The sequence below is a fragment of the Ursus maritimus genome, unplaced genomic scaffold (assembly GCF_017311325.1).
Source record: "Ursus maritimus isolate PB19 unplaced genomic scaffold, ASM1731132v1 scaffold_30, whole genome shotgun sequence".
Taxonomy (NCBI): Eukaryota; Metazoa; Chordata; class Mammalia; order Carnivora; family Ursidae; genus Ursus; species Ursus maritimus.
Genome location: NW_024425564.1, coordinates 26725589 through 26744895, shown reverse-complemented (window position 1 = coordinate 26744895; position 19307 = coordinate 26725589). Strand labels below are relative to the sequence as shown.

Here is a 19307-nt window from a genome sequence, read left to right as displayed (position 1 = left end):
CAATTACATCAAATTAAAATTTCCTTTGTATGGTCTTGTGTGTGAGTGTGTGCATGCTTTAGTTCAGAAACCAGCATCTTAGTTAACGTGGTAACACTAGGAATTTTCCAGTATAGTAAGGAACAAGACAAGGATGTCCATGATCCTCACTACTATTTAATGCTGGGCTAGAGGTAGTAGCCAATGCAATTGGACAAGAAAAAGCAATGAGAAGGATACAAATTGGAAAACAAGAGGGAAAACTCTGCAGGCAACATGCTTTAACACATATGCATCCAAAGAACTGACCAAAAAAGTTACATCTTTTTCACACCAATACCTGTATATATTCCAAATGGATCCAAGATCTAAATGTCAAAAATGAAATCACATACATATAAATAGGAATGAATTTCTTTAAAGCCTAGGGGTGGGGAAAATTTCCTTTGTTGTGATTTGGAATCCAGAGCAATTTAAAAATTCCAAAAATTTCTCAAAAATACAAATGTGCATAGTAAAAGTCACCTTCCATAAAGTAAAGCAGAAAATGACAAGCTGGGGAAAATATCAGCAACTTAAATTTCAGTGCCTTCTAACCAAAGACCACCAAGCACACATCTGTGGGTGAATAAGGTAGGCTTATGGCCTTGCAGCAAGAAGACTGCCCACCACAGAGCACCGCGGTGAGAGGCAGGAAAAGGGCTGAGTCGAGCTTTGGTTCGCAACTTTGAAGGGGCTTGAGGAAGTGGGGTTTTGCTCTTGGAAAAAAGTAGCAAATCTGTTACTGGATATATGGGTGTTTTTTTTTGTTTTGTTTTTTTTGTTTTTTTGACAAACCTTATCTCTAAGATGGGAAAATGAATCAAATGAAAGCTGCCATTGGTAGGAAAGTAGTGGTCACTCACGTTAGCCAGGATAGGAAGATGTGTGGCATTTTTGTGGTTGGCGGGTAAGCCTCTTTTTGTCTGCGCTTAGACAAAATTCTCAAATGGTGTGGTGTTTGGTGGGGGTCTCACTTCCTCATGGCTGCAGAGTGGCCGTCTCCGAAGGTGGTGTGTTATGAGACAGTTTATGTCCCACAGAATAGCCCAGGCCAGCGGCCAGTGGCAGGCAAACTTCCGACAGCATGCAGGCTACTTCTCAGAGGCAGGGGCTGCTTCTCTTTCTGTGGGAACTAATACCCCTAATATATAAAGAGCTTCTAAGAAGAAAGACGAGACCAAAACCCTGATTACACCTGTGTTGTCTAATAGCAGCTGCCCATTGTCACGTGTGGTGATTTAAGTTAAAATTAATTAAAACGAAACAAAATTTAAAAAATTCATTTCCTCGGTTGCACCAGCCACATTTCAAATATTTGGCAGCACAAGAGACTAGTGGCTACTGAATTAGTGCAGGTATAGAATGTTTCCAGCATTGTAATTCTATTGGACAGTCCTGCCAACGAAAGTACTAGAGAAATAGAGAGTACCCCGAAAAAGAAATGAAATGAAAATGGCTTTTAATTATTTGAAAGGTTGCCCAAACTTGCCCCAAAGAGAAACGTACATCACACACTCTCCTGGGATCCATTTTGTCCTAAAAGATTGGCAAAAATCTAAAAGCCTGATGGGAATGATATTGGTAAAGCCGTGGGGAAGGAAGCACCCCCACACATTGCTGGTGTGGGTGCACAAAGTATAGAACCATATAGAGGGGAATTTGGTGGCACGTTTACTCTTTGACCCAGCAGTTGCACAGAGCTCCAGCAAAGATCACAGGGAAAACATAAAAGGACAGATGGACAAGGCTTGTCATGACTGGACTACTTGCAGTAGCTGAAGACTGGAAAGAAATCAGAGGCTGATCATTAGGAAAACGCTTGAATAAACCAGAGCACACCCACGAGAGGAAGTCCTACCCAACTGTGCAAAGTACCGAGGCCCATCTCTCTAGGCCAATATGGAGTCCTCTCCAGGACCTATTTTTAGGTGAGATAACCCAGGTGGACGAAGTAGGGTAGGGTCTGATACTGTTTGGGACACATACACACAAATGCTCATGGGTACACACACAAGTGATCTGTTTATATTTAAAAACAAACAAGAAACAGAGGGTTAAACATCTAAAAAATGACAATTTTATTAGGGAAGGGTAGAATGATAGAAGCTAGATTTCTCTGAATACACAACGATCTTGTGTATTTGACTTTGGAACCCTGTAAGCATTTTATGCAGATTTTGGAAAATCTGCAAGTAATGGAAAACTTTTGCACTGAAAGTAACAGTCTGTAAGAATTGAAAACAATGAACATGAACATTTATCCATTTGTGGTGGGAAGATTAAGAAGTGAAAATTAGGGGCACCTGGGTGGCTCAGTCATTAAGCGTCTGCCTTTGTATCAGGGCGTGATCCCGGAGTTCTGGGATTGAGCCCCATGTCGGGCTCTTCCGCTGGGAGCCTGCTTCTTCCTCTCCCACTCCCCCTGCTTGTGTTCCCTCTCTCGCTGGCTGTCTCTCTCTCTCTGTCAAATAAATAAATAAAATCTTAAAAAAAAAAAAAAGTGAAAATTATTCTTAGTAATTTTACACGTGAGAGCTTGATAGTACATCCCTAATGAAATACACGCTAAGAAAAATAAGGTCTTCCAAAACCCACAAATAAAATCAGCTTACGCTGTTATCAAGAGTCATATTGTTGGAGGCAGTGTTGGTATCATTATTCTGAACCTGTTGGGTGCGTTTTCGGGGATAGAACAAATGCGTAGTTATATTTGAATTCTAGCATCCTTGCTGTTTCGGAATTCCAGATTCTTTGTGTGTGTGGGGGGGGGAATGGAGGTCCAGATGAAGACCAGAGGTTAGAACAGAGTGTGATTTTGTATCCGTGAGAAGCAACGGAGGAGACGGAGTTGGGGGGACACTGGGGCCCTCCCACACCCGCGTCCCACTGCACACTTTCCCAGACTCCGCACCTTTTCCAGGAAGGCTCCGGGGCCCTCCAGGTGGTCAGTAAACAAACACAAAGTGCTACCTCAGGGGTTAAGCATTTCCTCTTCTCCCTCAGTGGGTGCCTCAGACCCTCCTCTCCAGCCTCCCCCTTCCTTGACCGAGAAACCTCTGTCTCCGAGCTGCCCTCTGCCCTGGGTCAGGCAAGTTCTAGCTCTGAGGCTTATCCAACTGATGTGGTTTTGGGAGATCCGTGAGGTGAGGTGGGGAGCTGATGACCAAGAAGGAATTCTGGAGAGGTCTTTGGTGCAAAATGGTGGTTTATGAAAGCACGGGGACAGGACCCGTGGGCAGCAAGAGTTGCTGCCCCGGGTTTTGGGGGGGTGTGTGGCTGATTGTATATTATGGGGTTGGGGGAGGTGAGGAAAAAGGGAAGTTGAGAAAGTTCTTTCATATGTTAAAGAAGACTCACAGGATACGGAGGCCTTGCCTTTGTCAAGGTAAGGTTGTTTTTCCCTCTAGCAAGGCATTAGCATGAAGATAGCTGCGAGCTTCCTGGAGGAACATCACATTTCCCACCCGGGGGGGGGGGCAGGTTGCGGAGTGTAGGCTTCTGCTTTGTCCTCGGCTTGCCTTCTGTTCCCTCATCACGATTATTCATGGGCCGAAGTTCTTGAATCTCAGTTTACTTAGGCTTTCCCCATTTGTTTGGCTAACTCCAGAAAGTCTTCAAAGTAAGGTCTGGTAAACTGTGCCGAAGAGTGTATTTCTGGAGCAAGTGCAAAGCATATAGTTATCACCTTTTGCTTCAAGTGGTAAGACCCAGGGCACTTTACATTTTGACAAACAGAATTTGAGAGAAACCAGGGGAGTGTTGAGGGGTGGGGATGAAGGGATTTGTCCTGAGCGCTGGAAACCTGAGCTGGGACTTCAGGCTTTGTTCCAACAAATCTAGATTCAGGAGGAAAGATCCTGCTGGACACTGGCGTGGGGACTCTGAGACCATTGAAACTGGGGCCTTGCTCTGAGTCCCAGGCAGTTTAAGGAGGGGGGAAGCCATTGTTAGCTTTCATCTCTGCTGGCTTTGCTCCATGCACCCCTGGAGAGCCATATACCATGAACTGATTTGAAAAGAAGAGCAGAAGGCGTATTGCTGGTTATTTTCTGTTATTAATTATTCTTCACTATCAATACGCTTTTGAAATAAACACTTCAAAAAGAAGTGGACTGAAAGGGCGAATTTCTAAGCAGGAAAAAAAAAGTTGTTTGAGTATCAGCCCAAGCACATGGTGAAGCATTCGATCGTCACTCATCCCTCTCTTAAATATTTTTTAAAGCACCTACTATGTTCCCCGTGGTGCTGCCAGGTTCTGAGGTGAGCTGGAGGACAGCGCGGCCGCTTGCAAGGCGTTGGGTACACGGTGCGCTGTGTTTAACTTCCGTTAGATTAAATTAAAAACCGGTTGTTATTCGACCATTTGTATGATTACAGGCAGTCATCATCCGGGTTGTTTTCCAAAGGCCCGATATGAGTCAGTGGGCCTTTGATGACGGTGACAAGGCAGCAGCCACATGAAGCGTCTCTGCGGAGCAAAGCTCACCGAAGAAACTGTGACGGAGGAGGCTTAGCTCAGGAAAAAGGAACAGAGAAACAGCTCGGGTACAAAGCTCTTTATCTCTGTTTCCAAAGTGCAGTGGTTTAACATATAAAAAGGGCACTTCGGGGAAGGTTTTCCCCTGCAAGTTTCTTCACACATTTGCTGTCGGGAAGGACAATAGAGCCAGGAATATCTACTCTCGGAGAGGATTTTCCTCCTCTTACTCAGGAATCAGACTGAAACAGCACTTCCCTTCGCTGCAAGCCTGAAGACGGGATTACATCGGAGTCTGGGGCTTCCATTGGGAAATGCCAATTGTTAACCAGCAGGTAACTGGCACTTAACCTGATGCTTAACCAGCCAGTCCTCACAGTTGTGAGAACTGGCACCTTCTGTCTGTAGAGTTTCCGGTGACATGAGCACCAGGGGTCTGTAATATCGACACTGTTATCTCCGTCCCCTTGTCCCCTTGTACCCACGAAACATTTTAATGGTTGTTTTTCCTGGTCAGATCCGGCTGCCTCAAGACATCGCAATATTTACTTCTTGACTCACTTCTCTCCTGAGCTCCCGGAGCTTTTCACTCCTTAAAACAAAAGGAGAAAGAGACATCGAGTAGATCAGCGTCCCGTTAGATGCCTCTGGTTTAAACTGCAGACGCTCCAAACCCAAGACGAGATATGTCTGCTGTTCTCTAGACCTTGTCATCATGTCTGAATCATGTTCTCTGGTTCATAGAAATGCTAGGATTGTACCCACTTCTCTTTAAAGAACATACGAAACGAGCAATCCAATAGACAATTAACGAGGAGTATTGACCACTTGGGCTTCTGATATTAAAAAAAAAAATGTGAATTGGTAGAAAAGTCAAATCAGAGCTAGAGGGATGTCTGACGTGCGTTCTGTGAAACATCTGTTCTCGTAGCCACATTTGCTAATGTGATTAGACATTATAAAGTTCTAATAACATATTATTATAGTATAATTCATGATAATATATTAATATTATAAAGTGCTAATAACTTCCACAGAGTGTTATCATTTGAGGGCTGCAGAGACTCGCATCGGTGATCCCGCCTCCCTCTCCTGCATCATGGAGAATGAGGACCAGAGGAGTTAAGGGACTTTCCCAATATCACATCACTAGACCTCAGTCTATTCCTTTCTGCAAGATAATTATAATAGAGACAAAAGAAGTATCTAAAGAATGTCCCCAAATAAGCAGTCTTCTTTTAAAAGAAGGTCTTAGTTCAAATGGCCCCTCTCCAGGGGTGCCTGGGTGGCTCAGTCACTTAAGAGTCTGTCTTTGGCTTGGGTCCTGATCCCAGGGTCCTGGGATCCAGCCCCGCATGGGCTCCCTGCTCGGCGGGGAGTCTGCTTCTCCCTCTCCCTCTGCTGCTCCCCCCCAGCTGGTACATGCTCTCTCTCTCTCTCTCTCTCTAATAAATAGATAAAATCTTTAAAAAAAAAATGGCACCTCTACCGAGAGGACATCCTTCAGCACGTCCTTACTCAGTCTTATTTATCCAAAAAGACCTGAGCTCTTCCTGAGTTTATGACTTATTACATTCTAGTGCCTTCCTCACTAGAATGTCAGCTCTGGGTTGGCAGAAGTTCCGTCTGTTTTGTTCGCTGATCTATCTGAGCCCCCAGGATGGTGCTTGGCTTCCAGGTGATGCTGAATACTTATAAGACGAACGAAATGAAATCTGGTTACCACCAAAGCCGAGGACCAATGACAGCAGGAACAAAAGTAAGATACTTAAAGGCTGAATGGTATCATACTGCAATTAAAAGTAATAATAAACTGGGGCACCTGGGTGGCTCTGACGGTTGAGCGGCCAACTCTTGATATTGGCTCAGGTCATGATCTCAGGGTCATGAGATCGAGCCCCACGTTGGGCTCTGTGCTCAGTGCAGAGTCTGTTTACCCCTCTCTGTCCCCCACTTGTGTTTTCTCTCTCTCTCAAATAAATAAACAAAATCTTTAAATAATAATGATAATAATAAACCGAATGGCTGTTTTGAGAATTTTCCTACGAATTCCATCCTCCCTGCTGCCCCATGAAGGCTAAGAAGACCCCGAATGTTGCAATCTTCTCAACATACCCAAGCCTTGACTCATTAGGATCAAACTCCTAGCATTTAACTCTTAATTTATGCCAGCTAGATATTTTATAATGATAGTTCGGGTATTAGAATGAAAGGTGCCAGAGGTGTCAGCAAGAAGAAGGGGAAGCAAAGAACTAGAACTAGGTAATCTGTTGGGCTCTTGACTGTCCTGAGTCACTCAAGTGTCTTGGGATCTCAAGATGTTCCTAGTATTGATGTCCTTCTCCATGTGTTCCCAAACAGCTTAAACTCATGCATGCTGCCTGTCATCTTGTAGTGACTCTAAACATTCAATTTGATTTAATTCAACACAATTTCAGTTACTGAGGGTCTACTCCACAAATTATTACACTAGGCGTTTTAGGGAGAGATATATGAAAAAGGTCGAGTTCTGATAAATGGTGGCTGTTTGATGTATGGCCTGCTTGGCCCATTGCCTGCAGGACGCCCGTGGCAGAGAATTTTTTATCTTACAATTATGAGGCAGGAAGGGTAGGGGAGGAGCCCTCTCTGTTGGATTAATAGGGAGATAATCAAATCTGAGGACAAAGATGTCGAATCTGAAAGAAGTTCAATGGGAATAAAGAGACTTCTAATGACCCAGATAAGACACATTTTCAATCACGAGAAAAACAGGAAAAAGAAAAATGAAACAATCAGGCAATGAATGAATTGGCTGCTCAAAGGGTACAAGAGATTTAAAGATTGTTTTCTTAACATTAATTCTTAAACACAGCCTTCAGTGCACGACCTTGATTTTATGTACGGTCAAGAAAAGCAGGAAAGGAAAAAGAGAGAGCTTTCAGATGGCAATAAATGCCAAAGAAAGATGACGCTCGAGACAGCTGGACACAACAAAAAGCCACCCACCATCTCCACTGAGAGCGGACTCAGCAAGAGACTGAGTATACGAGGAATTAAAACAAGGTTTTCAGCAACCAACAGGAAAGAACCCAAAAAAAGAGAAAAAGAAAATTTGTGATAAAATCCCACCAACTTGTCTGAATAGAAGCCAACACAAATATTTCCCCCTTAAAGGTATTATTGGCTTCAGTTTCTAGCATTTATTATTGGCTGAATCAGGTACCAGTGGCTTCACAGGGAGCAAAAGCCAACTTGAAAGCGAGAGACCATGTCCACAACAAAGCAGCGACAGTGCATCCCAGGGGTGGTATACCAGATTCCTGCCCTGTGCTCCTTGCAGTTGGTTGTCGGAGACAACCCTAACAGGAAGACGCTGGAGCCATTTCTAACAGCATGGGACCCGTGTGTTAATCACGATGCTTTGGGCCGTAGGGGATAGGAAAACCAAATAAAGCAGCTTCAACAATAAGAGGAAAATGGATTACCACCTGTAACGGTTGAGTCTGGAGGTGATAGGTGAGGCTGGGTCTCTGGATCAGTGAGCTCCGCAGCTTGGTGCTGTCGGGCTGACCTAGATTCTTTCCATCTGTGTGGTCTGCCAATCTCTCCATGCGTGCTGCTCCCCCAGTCTTCACAAAATTGCTGCAGCAGCTCCGGGCATCACAGCCTCACACCGTACCAAAAGCCGGAAAAGAACAGTAAGTACCAAAAGGTGTATGACTATCCTGGAGCCTCTCTTGGAAGAGGAAATAGAACCTGAGCAAACGCTTCCATCCCTCCCATCTTGGATTGGCACGAATTCTATCAAATGCCATTCTTAGCCAATCAGCGACTAGAGGAATCGGATTATCAATTGGTTTAGATGAATTAAGATGTATCTTTAAGCAGCAGGGAGGGTCCAGCCTCCCCTAAGCCAGAGATACATACGCCTGAGTAAAATCAGGATGGTGTGAGTCAGCAAGCTCGGTGGGTGTGGAAGGAAGGCTGTTGTGTAGGCAGCAATGGTGTGTGCCATACCCCCCCCCCCTCTTTATTTACACACGATAGCCGTCTCTCTTTGTGGTCTATAGTTCCTTGTTCATTTGTTTGTTTTTTAAAGATTTTATTTATTTATTTGAGAGGGAGAGAGCACAAGCAGGGGAAGGGGAGAGAGGGGGGAAGAAGCAGGCTCCCCGCTGAGCAGGGAGCCCGACACGATTCCAGAACCCTGGGATCATGGACTGAGCCAAAGGCAGATGCTTAATCGACTGAGCCACCCAGGAGCCCCAAGTTCTATGGGTTTTGACACGTGCATGGAGGTGTGTAACCACCACCACTACCATCAAGAGCTAAGAAAGTATATTGTGAGAGTGGGTGGTAGTTTTATGATCAAGGGCCATGGACCTAATATTGTGGTATAGATAAGCATGGCAGCCTTCACCCTGTATGAACACACTTCCAGGCAAGGTACAGACGTAGGTTTAAGCAGCCAGTTATGGGGGCTTGCAGATGGGAGAGACCCCCACTCTGGAGCTATAGCTGATCTCATCCTTGGGACTATGTATGGTCCCCCAAAAAGCCATTTCTGATGGCCGCCCTGTGGTTGAGCTGATGGTACGCTTCCCTCCGCAGGACTCACAACCCTCGCTTTATTTTGTCCGTCCTTCTTGTCGCCCCTCAGCTAGCCAGCCGGCATTGTTCAAGACGTCTGGATTCAGAATGTGCTTCCAGTCCAAAGCAGAAAGCTTTGCAAGGGGCCTTATTCCAGAGAGGACTAGCTGGCCTCAGGATGGCATGATGCTAACTTGGGTTTGCCTTTTGAGCTTTATTATGGCAGGTAGATGATGCTGGCGAACTATTTTAGGAGACAGGCATGGCCTCTGAGCTGAGTTTGAACACGGTAAATAACATCGTAAAATAAAATGATTATAGTAGGAAGGGCAAACACAGTAGCTAACATTTACAAACCGAAGGACTGTCTGGCGTGAGCAGCTTTTCAGCCCCGGTCAACAATACTGACAGTGTTTAGAGTCCCAGGAATGAGCCCAGCGCTAGCTACGACCACAGTCATCTATCCCGGTTGCTTTCTTCCAGGGAGCTGGGCGCCAGTCTTTGCTGCCTGGGGCCCCGCACTTGCCCATAGAGTGCCTTTGTGAAAAGTAGCAAAAATCTCCCCTTGCTTTACTTTATTTACATCGCTTAGAAAAATCATTGCGATAGGCAGTAAAATTGGACTGGTCCGTATACAAATCCCTCGAGCACGAACTCTGAATGGTGCCTCTTCGGTTGCAATCAGCAGAGCTGTGCGTCGTGACTCGGAACCCAGTTGTCTGGAGAATAAGAGCAAGTCCCATTGCTCAAAAACGTAGCAGGTCTGGACCCATGGCTTGGGGGATCCCTGGCAGTTTATTAATTTATTCATTGGGCATTTACAGAGTAGTTATTCTATTCTAGGTGCCGTGCTAAGTGCTATGGGAGCATCAGCTCATTTAATCTTCCCAAAAAACTGGGAACAGGTATTAATTCCATCCCTATTTCACAAGACAAGGACGTCAAAGTTTGGAGGGCTGGTATTGCTTGCCCCTCATTCACAGGCTCAGGAGCTAACAGAGCTTAGCTAGCATCTTGATTGAGCTGATACTAAAAGCTCTGAATGTATAGATGCGTGTGTACGTATAAACGCATATTTACAGATAACAATTCTGGTGGAATTGATGTCGATGATTCTTCTAGACATTCCTATTGTATCTCTTTATTTTAATATATTTTTGCCAGATTTCTCAGAAAGAAACGAGGGGCGCCCATGATACGTAAGGTGTTGCAGGAGACGATGATGTAAACACATTAAAAATGGCAAAGCTGAAAGGGAAATGTCTGTCTTTTTCGGATCGGATGGCTGAAAGCGACAAGTAGCCGGGCAGCGGTCCGGGTGAATTGCTCGGTGCTTCCGTGGCGCCTGTTTCAGTGGGGGACCGGTGGCCTTTTGCTCAATTAGGAGGATTAGCCTTCCAAATTGGGAGCATGTTGGCCACGATTCAAGCCCGAGAGGCTGAGCTTTCTCAGCGATAATCCTTACGATCTTAGGAGAGGCGACATGGCGGCTTCCTCCCAAGCACATGCCGGAGAGGAACCTCTGTGTCCAGAGACCAGCTTTTTCTTCCTTTTGGTTTCTGTTGGCGTGGGAGCACAGCGTTTGGCCCAACAGCACATCGGGGGTAAGTCAGCCTTTCTTGCCACTCTGTCTGAAGAAGCTGATTGAAGTGAATGGGGAATGAAAAAATTTGCCTGGCAGCTTCTTCCTTGGTTCTCTTACAGGAGGATTCTTTTTTTTTTTTTAAGATTTTATTTATTTATTTGACAGAGATAGAGACAGCCAGCGAGAGAGGGAACACAAGCAGGGGGAGTGGGAGAGGAAGAAGCAGGCTCATAGCAGAGGAGCCTGATGTGGGGCTCGATCCCAGAATCGCCGGGATCACGCCCTGAGCCGAAGGCAGACGCTTAACCGCTGTGCCACCCAGGCGCCCCTACAGGAGGATTCTTAATGTGACTGGCTTCCTCTTCCTAATTAGATTGAGCAATTCGGATTCCCCAGGAATCTCAAGTTTTCCAACGGAAGTCCCACCCTCCATCACACCTGCCTGCCTCCCCGCACCATAGAGCCACCCCCTTGCAGGGAAACCCACGTCTCCTCTTCAAAGCAGAGGAGAGGCTCGATGCCAGGTCCTGGTGGCTGGCTCTTCAATCCCATCAGATTCGAGAAGCGGGGCCAAACACTTTGCCGGCCACTCTGGGGCAATGGAAAGGTGGGCAGGACAGTCTGGGACACTAGGCTCCCATGAATCATTCATGCATTCAGTTAACACGTATTTGTCGAGTACTCACTACCTGCCAGGCACCGTTCTAGGCATGGGGGACACGGCAGCAAACAAATGAGACAAAATCTCTGTACTTTCTGGTGGGGGAGACAGACGATAAAGAAATAAGTAAGCAAATGCATAGCGTGTTCCATCAGGAGAAGGGTAGCAACTGTTGCGATCTAGGCATGTGTATCAGAAATGGACCCCTCCCGGGGCTCTGTGCTGGTACAAAGTTCTCTAGGTTTACAGTGGAGGAAGAAATTCTTTTTGACAGAGAAAGGAAGATTCGTGGAAGAATTCGAGCAAGTGGTGAGACTGAAGCCGGCTCTGAAGAAGTTTCGGCCAGGTGAACGAAGACAGCCATCATGCTGGGACGCAAGGACAGAGAAGCTCCCCGAGCCTTAGGAGACATTGCAGCAAGGGCTCAAGAGTAAGGAAAGGGGATGTGAAGCACATTCAAAGGAGCGGAATAGCTTACTCCAGGCTCAACAGTGAGTTGGATAGCAGGTAGAACAGGAGGAGTCTGGCAAGGTAGAGAGAGGCCAAGCGATGGAGGGCTTTGACTGCAAAGGACATGGGTTGAGCTCTGCATGCAGTGGGGGATGCTACCGAGTGTTGTCTGTGGGGAGTGGCCTGAGCAGATGGGTATACAGAGGGCAGTGGGTCCACCGGATGCCTCGTGCAGGTGTAGGGAGACACCCGAATGGTGCTGGCCCTGGTGGCTGACCCCTAGTGGCCTTGGGACGGGGAAAGTCTTTGGTTTCCCTTAAATACCAGGTGGCATTTTCTTATGTCTCAGGTGACTCAGGATAACAAGCTAGACGTTTACATTCAAACGTGATCTTTCTTTCCTGCCCAAGCCACTGAGATTCAAGTTCAAGGGCAGTAAACTGAGGCTGGAACAGACAGGTTCACTGCTCCCTTTTTTATAGCTGTGGTTGAGCAAACCAGGAGCTGAAAAGCTTGATCTACTGGTAACTCGTGGTGATTTCTTGCAGCAAGCCTCCGTGGTTAAGAGGTGTGACCCGTGCCTTCTCTGGACAGATTGCTTATAGATGGTCAGAGAAATCTGGAAAGGAATGAATTCCACCATCTTTATACTCCTGACATTGCAATTTACCCTCATGGTTTATGAGGAATACAGAGCCCCAAAGAGAAGAGAGGAAGCAAAGCCTTGCATTTCACAAGATTAGTTCATTAGTGTCCTCCTGCTAACTCAGCCAACAAAGATATTTGATTCACCTGAGTTTAAAAAAAAATATCTTCTGCTCCCTGGTTCTTTTTCTTCTTCCACATTCTCCTTCCCTGTATTTATTAGGGTCATTATCTTTTCTCCTGTCTTTGTTGGTATTTATAACATCTGGAAAGGAAGAACCGAGATGCTTGTACAGGTGATTTTAGACATTTTTGTCACGCTGTATGTGGGATGTGACACTTTCCCCATCCTTCCTTCGAGTCTTGGGTGAAGCATCCACCACTCAGGAAAGTTCGCTGGAGTTGTCTCTAGTATGTCGGCCCTTTTCCCGGTGGGTGTGGGCCTGGAACAGGGGGTGCCCTCGTGGGGGGTGGTTCACAAAGTTTGTGGTGCGTGTACGTTCACCCCTCAGACTCGAAGGCCTAACAGGCCCATGCTCTTGTTCTCTCCCTGGGGATTAGTGCTGGAAATTTGAAGCCAGTCGAGGAGGGCTGGCAAAGAAATGGGTATTAACATTGATACTTTGAAAGGGCAAAGGCTTGCCAAGACTTAAATCCTTCAGTTGTTTTGACGATCCTTTCAAAAACACAGCGCTGGAAATCCCAGAATCCTAATCCCGTTTGGCTCTATCTATAGGCCTTCTCACTGTTCATGGTATTTCCCCTCCTAAACAAAACAAAACAAAACAAAAAACAAAACAAAACAAAAACCCCCCAAAAAACACATGGTAGTTACGAAAAAATAGTGTTGTGAAATTGCTTCCTGGGAAGGAATTGGGCTGCTTGAAAGGGGAAGTGCGAGAACCAGAGAGAAGGAGGTCTACCGCCCTGAACAACCTCACCTTCCAACGCCAGGGGGTGGACAGAATTGGGGCTGTTCATGACACTCCTTAAAAAAACAAAGCAAACAAAGCAAACACCACCGTTTCGTGCCGTCCTGCCCCTCCAGATGTTCTGTGTGAAACCCTCTGAGGCCATGTGTCATTTCGAGACAGCGTCAGGCGGGGTCTAAGCCCTCCAACGGCCCGAGCGTGGGAATTGGTGCTGGTGCCAATTTCAATGTGGGTGTGGGGCGGGAGGGTGCGTCCCACGCCACACCAAGAATTCAACTCAAGTCTCACACTTATCCACCTGGAGACAGCATTAGATCCCACAGGTTGAGGGTTCAGTCCTACAAGACGACCCTCAGCCGCCCCCACTTTAGATGTCACTCACCAGGCCAGGCTGTCCCCTGCGCTTCTGATGACCAGCTACCAACTGGAGGTTCCAACGGCCTCCTCCAGTAGAGGCCCGCTGTGAGCCCAGACTGTCGCCTCTGCTTCTGGCTGACTGGCTATAAACCAGAGTTTCCCATAACTCCCTCTTCAGGTTCAATTAATTTGCTACAGCCACTCACAGAACTCAGAGAAGCATTTTCCTTACTAGGTTAGTGGTTTATTATAAAAGGCCATCACTCTGGAACAGCCCGATGGAAGAGAGGCTTAGGGCAAGGTGTGGGGGAAGGGCACGGAGCTTCCACGCCCTCCTATGTGCACCACACTCCCCACATCTCCCCGTATCCACCAGCCCGGAAGCTCTGGGAACCCTGTCCTTCTGGGTGTTTGTGGGAGACGTCATTCTACAGACATGAAGGCTTAACTCATGGGCTATCGGTCACTGATTCACCTTCCGGTCCTTCTCTTTATCCCGGAGGTCAAGATGTGGGACTGAAAGTTCCAACCCTCTCCTCACAAACTGGAGTCCCCTGGCAACCAGTCCCCCTATTCTCAGGTGCTTTCCAAAGATGACCTCATTCACAGAACAAAAGACACCTTGATCACGCTCATCTCTCAGGAAATTCCAAGGGTTTTAGGAGCTCTGTGCCAGAAACAGGATGAAGCCCAAATACGTATTTCTTATTATAAATCACAACATTGCAGTTAGACTCCTGGCTCTCCCTTTTTCTAGCTCTGTGAATAAGTCTATAAATAAGGTCCCAAAGAGCACCTGCTTCCCAGGCATGTGGTAGAGAAGAAATAAGCCAATTCCTGGAAAACTGGAAGAACTCCCTAGAATCCCATGTTGGGCCTTTCCTCCACTCATGCGGAGGGACCCCCACCAAAGATTCTCAAATTCTGTATGTAAATTTACATTGAATACCAGAAAGCAGAGAGGAGGTGTGGCTGCTTCTTCTCAAAGGGAAAACGGGCTTTCAAACATCATGTTGATAGGGACAGGGAAACACTTCCTAGAATCGATTACAGGCATACCTCGTTTTTTGGTGCTTTGCTTTGTTGCTCTTCATGGATGCTGCGTTTTTTGTAAATCGAAGGTTTGCGGCAACCCCGTGCTAGGCGAGTCTATTGGCATCACTTATCCAACAGCATTTGCTCACTTTGTGTCTCTGACACATTTTGGCAATTCTCACACTATTTCAACCTTTCTCATTATTGTTACATTTGAATGGCTGCCATTTCATGGTAAAACGTGAACAGATGAGGACGTGCTTCTAATGGATGAGCGAAGAAAGTGGTTTCCTGAGACGGAAGCTTCTCCTGGTGATGATGCCGTGAAGACTGTTGGAACAACAATGAAGGATTTAGAATACGACATAAACTTAGTCAATCGAGCAGCAGCAAGGTTTGAGAGGATGGGCTCCAATTCTGAAAGAAGTTCGACTCTGGGTAAAATGCTATCAAACAGCATTACAAGCTACAGGGAAATTACTAGTGAAAAAAGAGTTAATCGATGAGGTAAACTTCATGGCTGGATTATTTTAAGAGCTTGCCACAGGCACCCCCACCTCCAGCCACCACCGCCCTGATCAGTCAGCAGCAACATGGACGGATGCAAGTCCCTTGCCAGCAGAAAGATTGCAACTCGCTCAGAGCTCAGAGGATGGTTAGCATTTTTTAGTTGTATTTTAAAATTAGGGTGTGTCCATTGGTTTCTTAGACATATCCTATTGCACGCTCAATAGACCGCAGTAGAGTATCCCTATAACTTTTCTATGCGCTGGGAAACCAAAAAATTCCTCTGACTCTCTTGACTGTGCTATTTGCTTCATCATGGGGTGGTCTGGAACCAAACCCAGGTGACAGGAGCTCATGGCTCCCCCAGCCTAGAGAAAAGAGGTGTGCCTTATACTTTCTCCTATAAAGAGGGGAAAGTAGAAGAGGGTGCACTGAGAAAGATTTAATAATTCTGCTTAGAGTCTCCTTCTCCAGGGTAACCGGTTCATTTGTGGAGGTTATGCTAGCTTTGGTAAAACTTACATAAAACCCCGGAGAGCCACGGTCAAACATTGTCGGGAGCGGGCTTGAACCCATAACCCGAGTACCATTCCGGAAGGTGCTGTCTGCCTCTAAGGGCTGTATATGTCCTCCACCCATGACCATCGCTCCGCACGTGTAGGAATGGGCCTTAGAGAAGCTTGCAAATGGTAGCTTTGTCTCGCTCTCTCTCCTCTACCCAGTCACGCTCCCACGTACTCTCCTGGCCATAGGCAGCAGGAGAACACCGGTTTTGAACACAAAGGACATCTGTTGCATGTAATCATTGTATAGAGCTGGCTTACTCCCATTATGAATAATCATAAAATTGGGGGTGAAAGGTACCTGCACGTTTGAAGCTACGAAAAGGCCATGATTCATTTTCAGTCTCTTTATTACAAGGCCTCGTCTCAGATCATTCGCAGCAAAGTTTTACCCTGGAGCCAGTTTCCTCAGTCATGTTAAATTCATGGGGGGAAAATCCTCCTAGGATTTAGAACTGAAAAATAGACAGCTTTAATAACAGAAACGCTGATGTGAAGAGCAGGGAAAGACAGCAAGTTCTAACCATTTAGGGAAAAAATGGGGAAGATGTTGTTAATAAGCTCTGCTATATTTTTATCTTACCATTTTCTTCATCTGAAGGAATATTGAGATGAGGTTTTAAATTCTGAATGATTATCTGACAGCTTCCATCTCCAGGGCAAATTATTAGCAAGAGTTATATTTCGCTATTACCTCTACTCAAAACTCAGAGGACCCACGCTTCTCAGCCCAGATGAGAAATAAAATCTACAGACGAGAGTGCTGTGAACAGGGTGCCAGGTCCCAGTGACTTCTAGGTCACCTTTTGTGAGCTTTGTGGACATTGACCTTCTTATCAAGTAGGGCTGGGGGAGGGATCGGTTGGGCCCCTAACACCCTCCTGGATATGTTCTGCTCCCCCCCCCCAAGTGCCATCTTTCACCGTTCTGCCCCAACCCATCCCACCACATGCCCTGTATTCCAGTGACACCAAACTGCCCAGCAGTCCCAAACAGGCCAGCTTTTTGGTTTATTTCTTTTCTTTTCTTTTTTAAGAGAGAGTGTGTGTGGATGCGTGGGGGAAATGGCAGTGAGAGAGGGAGAGAGAGAATATTAAGCAGACTCCACGCTCAGCGCTGAACATGGAGCCTGACGCGGGGCTCAAATTCACCACCCTGAGATCGTGACCTGAGCCAAAACTAAGAATCAGACGCTTAACCTGCTGAGTCACCCACGCCCCCCCCCCGGGGCCACCTTCTCTGAACAACCGCCTCCCACACACCGTTCCCATCTGGGTAACCTTCCTCTCATCTTTTAAAGGCTCATCTCCAATGTGACTTTCTTCTAGAAATCTTTCCAACCCCCAGCAGAGTTAAGGGTATCTCATTCTGCTCTTCCATAATCTCCAGTCCCTTTTTCACTGTGGAGTTTGCTACACTGGAATTATTCGTTTATAGTGTCCCCTCCCCCCGGGTAACCCAGAGGGCAAGGACTTTATCTCAGATACTTGTACCCTCTAGCCCGGGGTTTCTCAACAGGAACAATATTGACATTTGGGACCAGAAAATTTCTTGTTGTAGGAATCATCCCTGCCCCCTCCCCAGCCAATGCCAATGGCACCCCATCCCCAGTGTGGCAATGAAAGCCATCTCCAGATATCGCCCGTTGCCTCCTGGGGGAGAAGAGAGCCCCTGGTTGAGAACCACTGCTCCGGGCCTAACAGGGAGCCTGATATACACTAGGCGCTTAAGAAATATTTTCTGAGTTGGTAAATCAATGTCCAAGTTAATGAGTACAAAGGCGAATGAGTCAGCAGGTGAAGAAAGACCCTCCCACGGCTTCTACACACTTGGCGAATCAAACTCAGAACCTTACTCGGGCAGTCAAGGCTCTTCGTGAACTGGCTTTACTTCTCCCTTATTACCCCTTGTCCCCTTTGCTTCTCACCTGTGGTCTCTTCCCCATTCTCACACTTGCTTTTCCTTCCCACCACTCTCAATTCTCGACATACTTCAACACGAAAAACTAACCTACTTCAAAAAGCCTCCCCCAATTCACCCCGTCTACGGTGATCTAAAGATGAATAGGATGGATGAGGGAAAATTATAAGAATACATATACACGTAATGTATATGTAATGTATACGTAATGTACATGTAATACATATGTCTACACACACGTATACATATACACATGCATGTGTTATTTGGGGCCTTAGAACTATTCATCTTTTTGTTTCATAAACACATATAGGAATTCCCTTCTCAATCAGAAGATCGCTCCTGGAGAGAAGGCCTACTTGCACCTTGAAGTTTTTTTCTTCTGAGCAGCAGTACAAGCTTTATGAACAGCAGATGTTTAGCTTTTATTTGGGATGAATTTTTTTTCTTGAAGCAACTGGCAGATGTGTTAAATCTGTGTCATCCAGGTGCTCCTGTTTTGTTTTTAAAATGCATGGGGCTAACTTGTTAATATCTTGCCGTTTTTAAACAAACCCATTTCAAGAAGATTCTGCAAACATGAATAAAAGTAATTTGCAACATTTTAGGATTTCTGTGAAAAGGCGCAAAATACGATAAGCTCTGAGAAGGACAACAGCGGCTGCCTTTTGTCTTAGATTTTGATTGTGCTCAAACTCCATCTAGGCTTTATCCCGTTGCTTGGTAGAACTGTATTAAAAGCTTTGGCTACGGGGCGCCTGGATGGCTCAGTTGGTTACGGGTCTGCCTTTGGCCCAGGTCATGATCTCAGGGTCCTGGGATCAAGCCTCGCATTGGGCTCTCTGCTCAGTGGGGAGTCTGCTTCACCCTCTGCCTTCTGCCTCCACCCCTTCCCCTCCCCTTCCCCCCAAATCTGCTGTGTTGACTGTTTAGTAAATAAATGAAGTCTTCTAAAAAGATAAACTTTGGCCTTCCTGCTGATTTCTGAGCTTTCTCAACACCCAAGCATATTCCTACTCTCGTCCTTCAGGCACACTTGTCATGACGGGTACATGCATTTTCCCACATGTCTGTGCTTGGAAATTGGCTCCAACTTTTGCCCTACAAGGCATTTCTCAAGTTTTTCTTGGAAGAGATTATGCTTTACCCAAGAGCAGTCACCCATGGGGCTTCTCGTCCTCAATGTTCAATGGCAGAGGTAAGGGGACAACCCCAGAATCCATCAGCATTGCGTTCCAGTCCCCATCTGGGACCGGGTAAATATAGACATACGGGAATGGGGTCGGATGGGGAAAACCGTTTCTGATTTTTGTAACCGTTAATAAAAAGGTGAAAGATTGCTTTTGTTCAAGTCTTATAATTTGCGTCTTTCGACAGAAGACCCTCCTGAGGCTTCAGTCCTCCCTGCTGTATCTTTGAAGCACCCTATCCAGGGCTGTCTCCTCTAGGCCTACCCACGCCCCCTCTCCGCCCCACTAAAAATACTAAACCACAATGCTTCTCGGGCCCAGCCTCCTCTTAGAGCACCATCCTTGTTTACTCCACTCGCCACCAAAAGCACACCTGCGTCCCTAGCTCACTG

The 19307-nt window shown here is 46.3% G+C and overlaps 1 long non-coding RNA gene across 3 annotated transcripts; it reads right to left on the bottom strand.

Moving 5' to 3' along the window:
- Positions 1 to 921: 921 nt before the first annotated feature.
- LOC103664889 lies at positions 922 to 18950 on the bottom strand. Of its 3 annotated transcripts, none has more exons than XR_005838813.1 (6): positions 16107 to 18950; positions 14760 to 15065; positions 7969 to 8147; positions 4251 to 5090; positions 3379 to 3675; positions 2426 to 2482 (listed from the first exon to the last, which is right to left on the bottom strand). It is a non-coding gene; the product is annotated as an uncharacterized LOC103664889 (long non-coding RNA). The 3 variants fall into 3 exon arrangements; XR_005838814.1 differs by having other exon boundaries at positions 2457 to 2504; XR_569149.2 differs by having other exon boundaries at positions 922 to 3675; positions 16107 to 18949.
- Between the last annotated feature and the right edge of the window lie 357 nt (positions 18951 to 19307).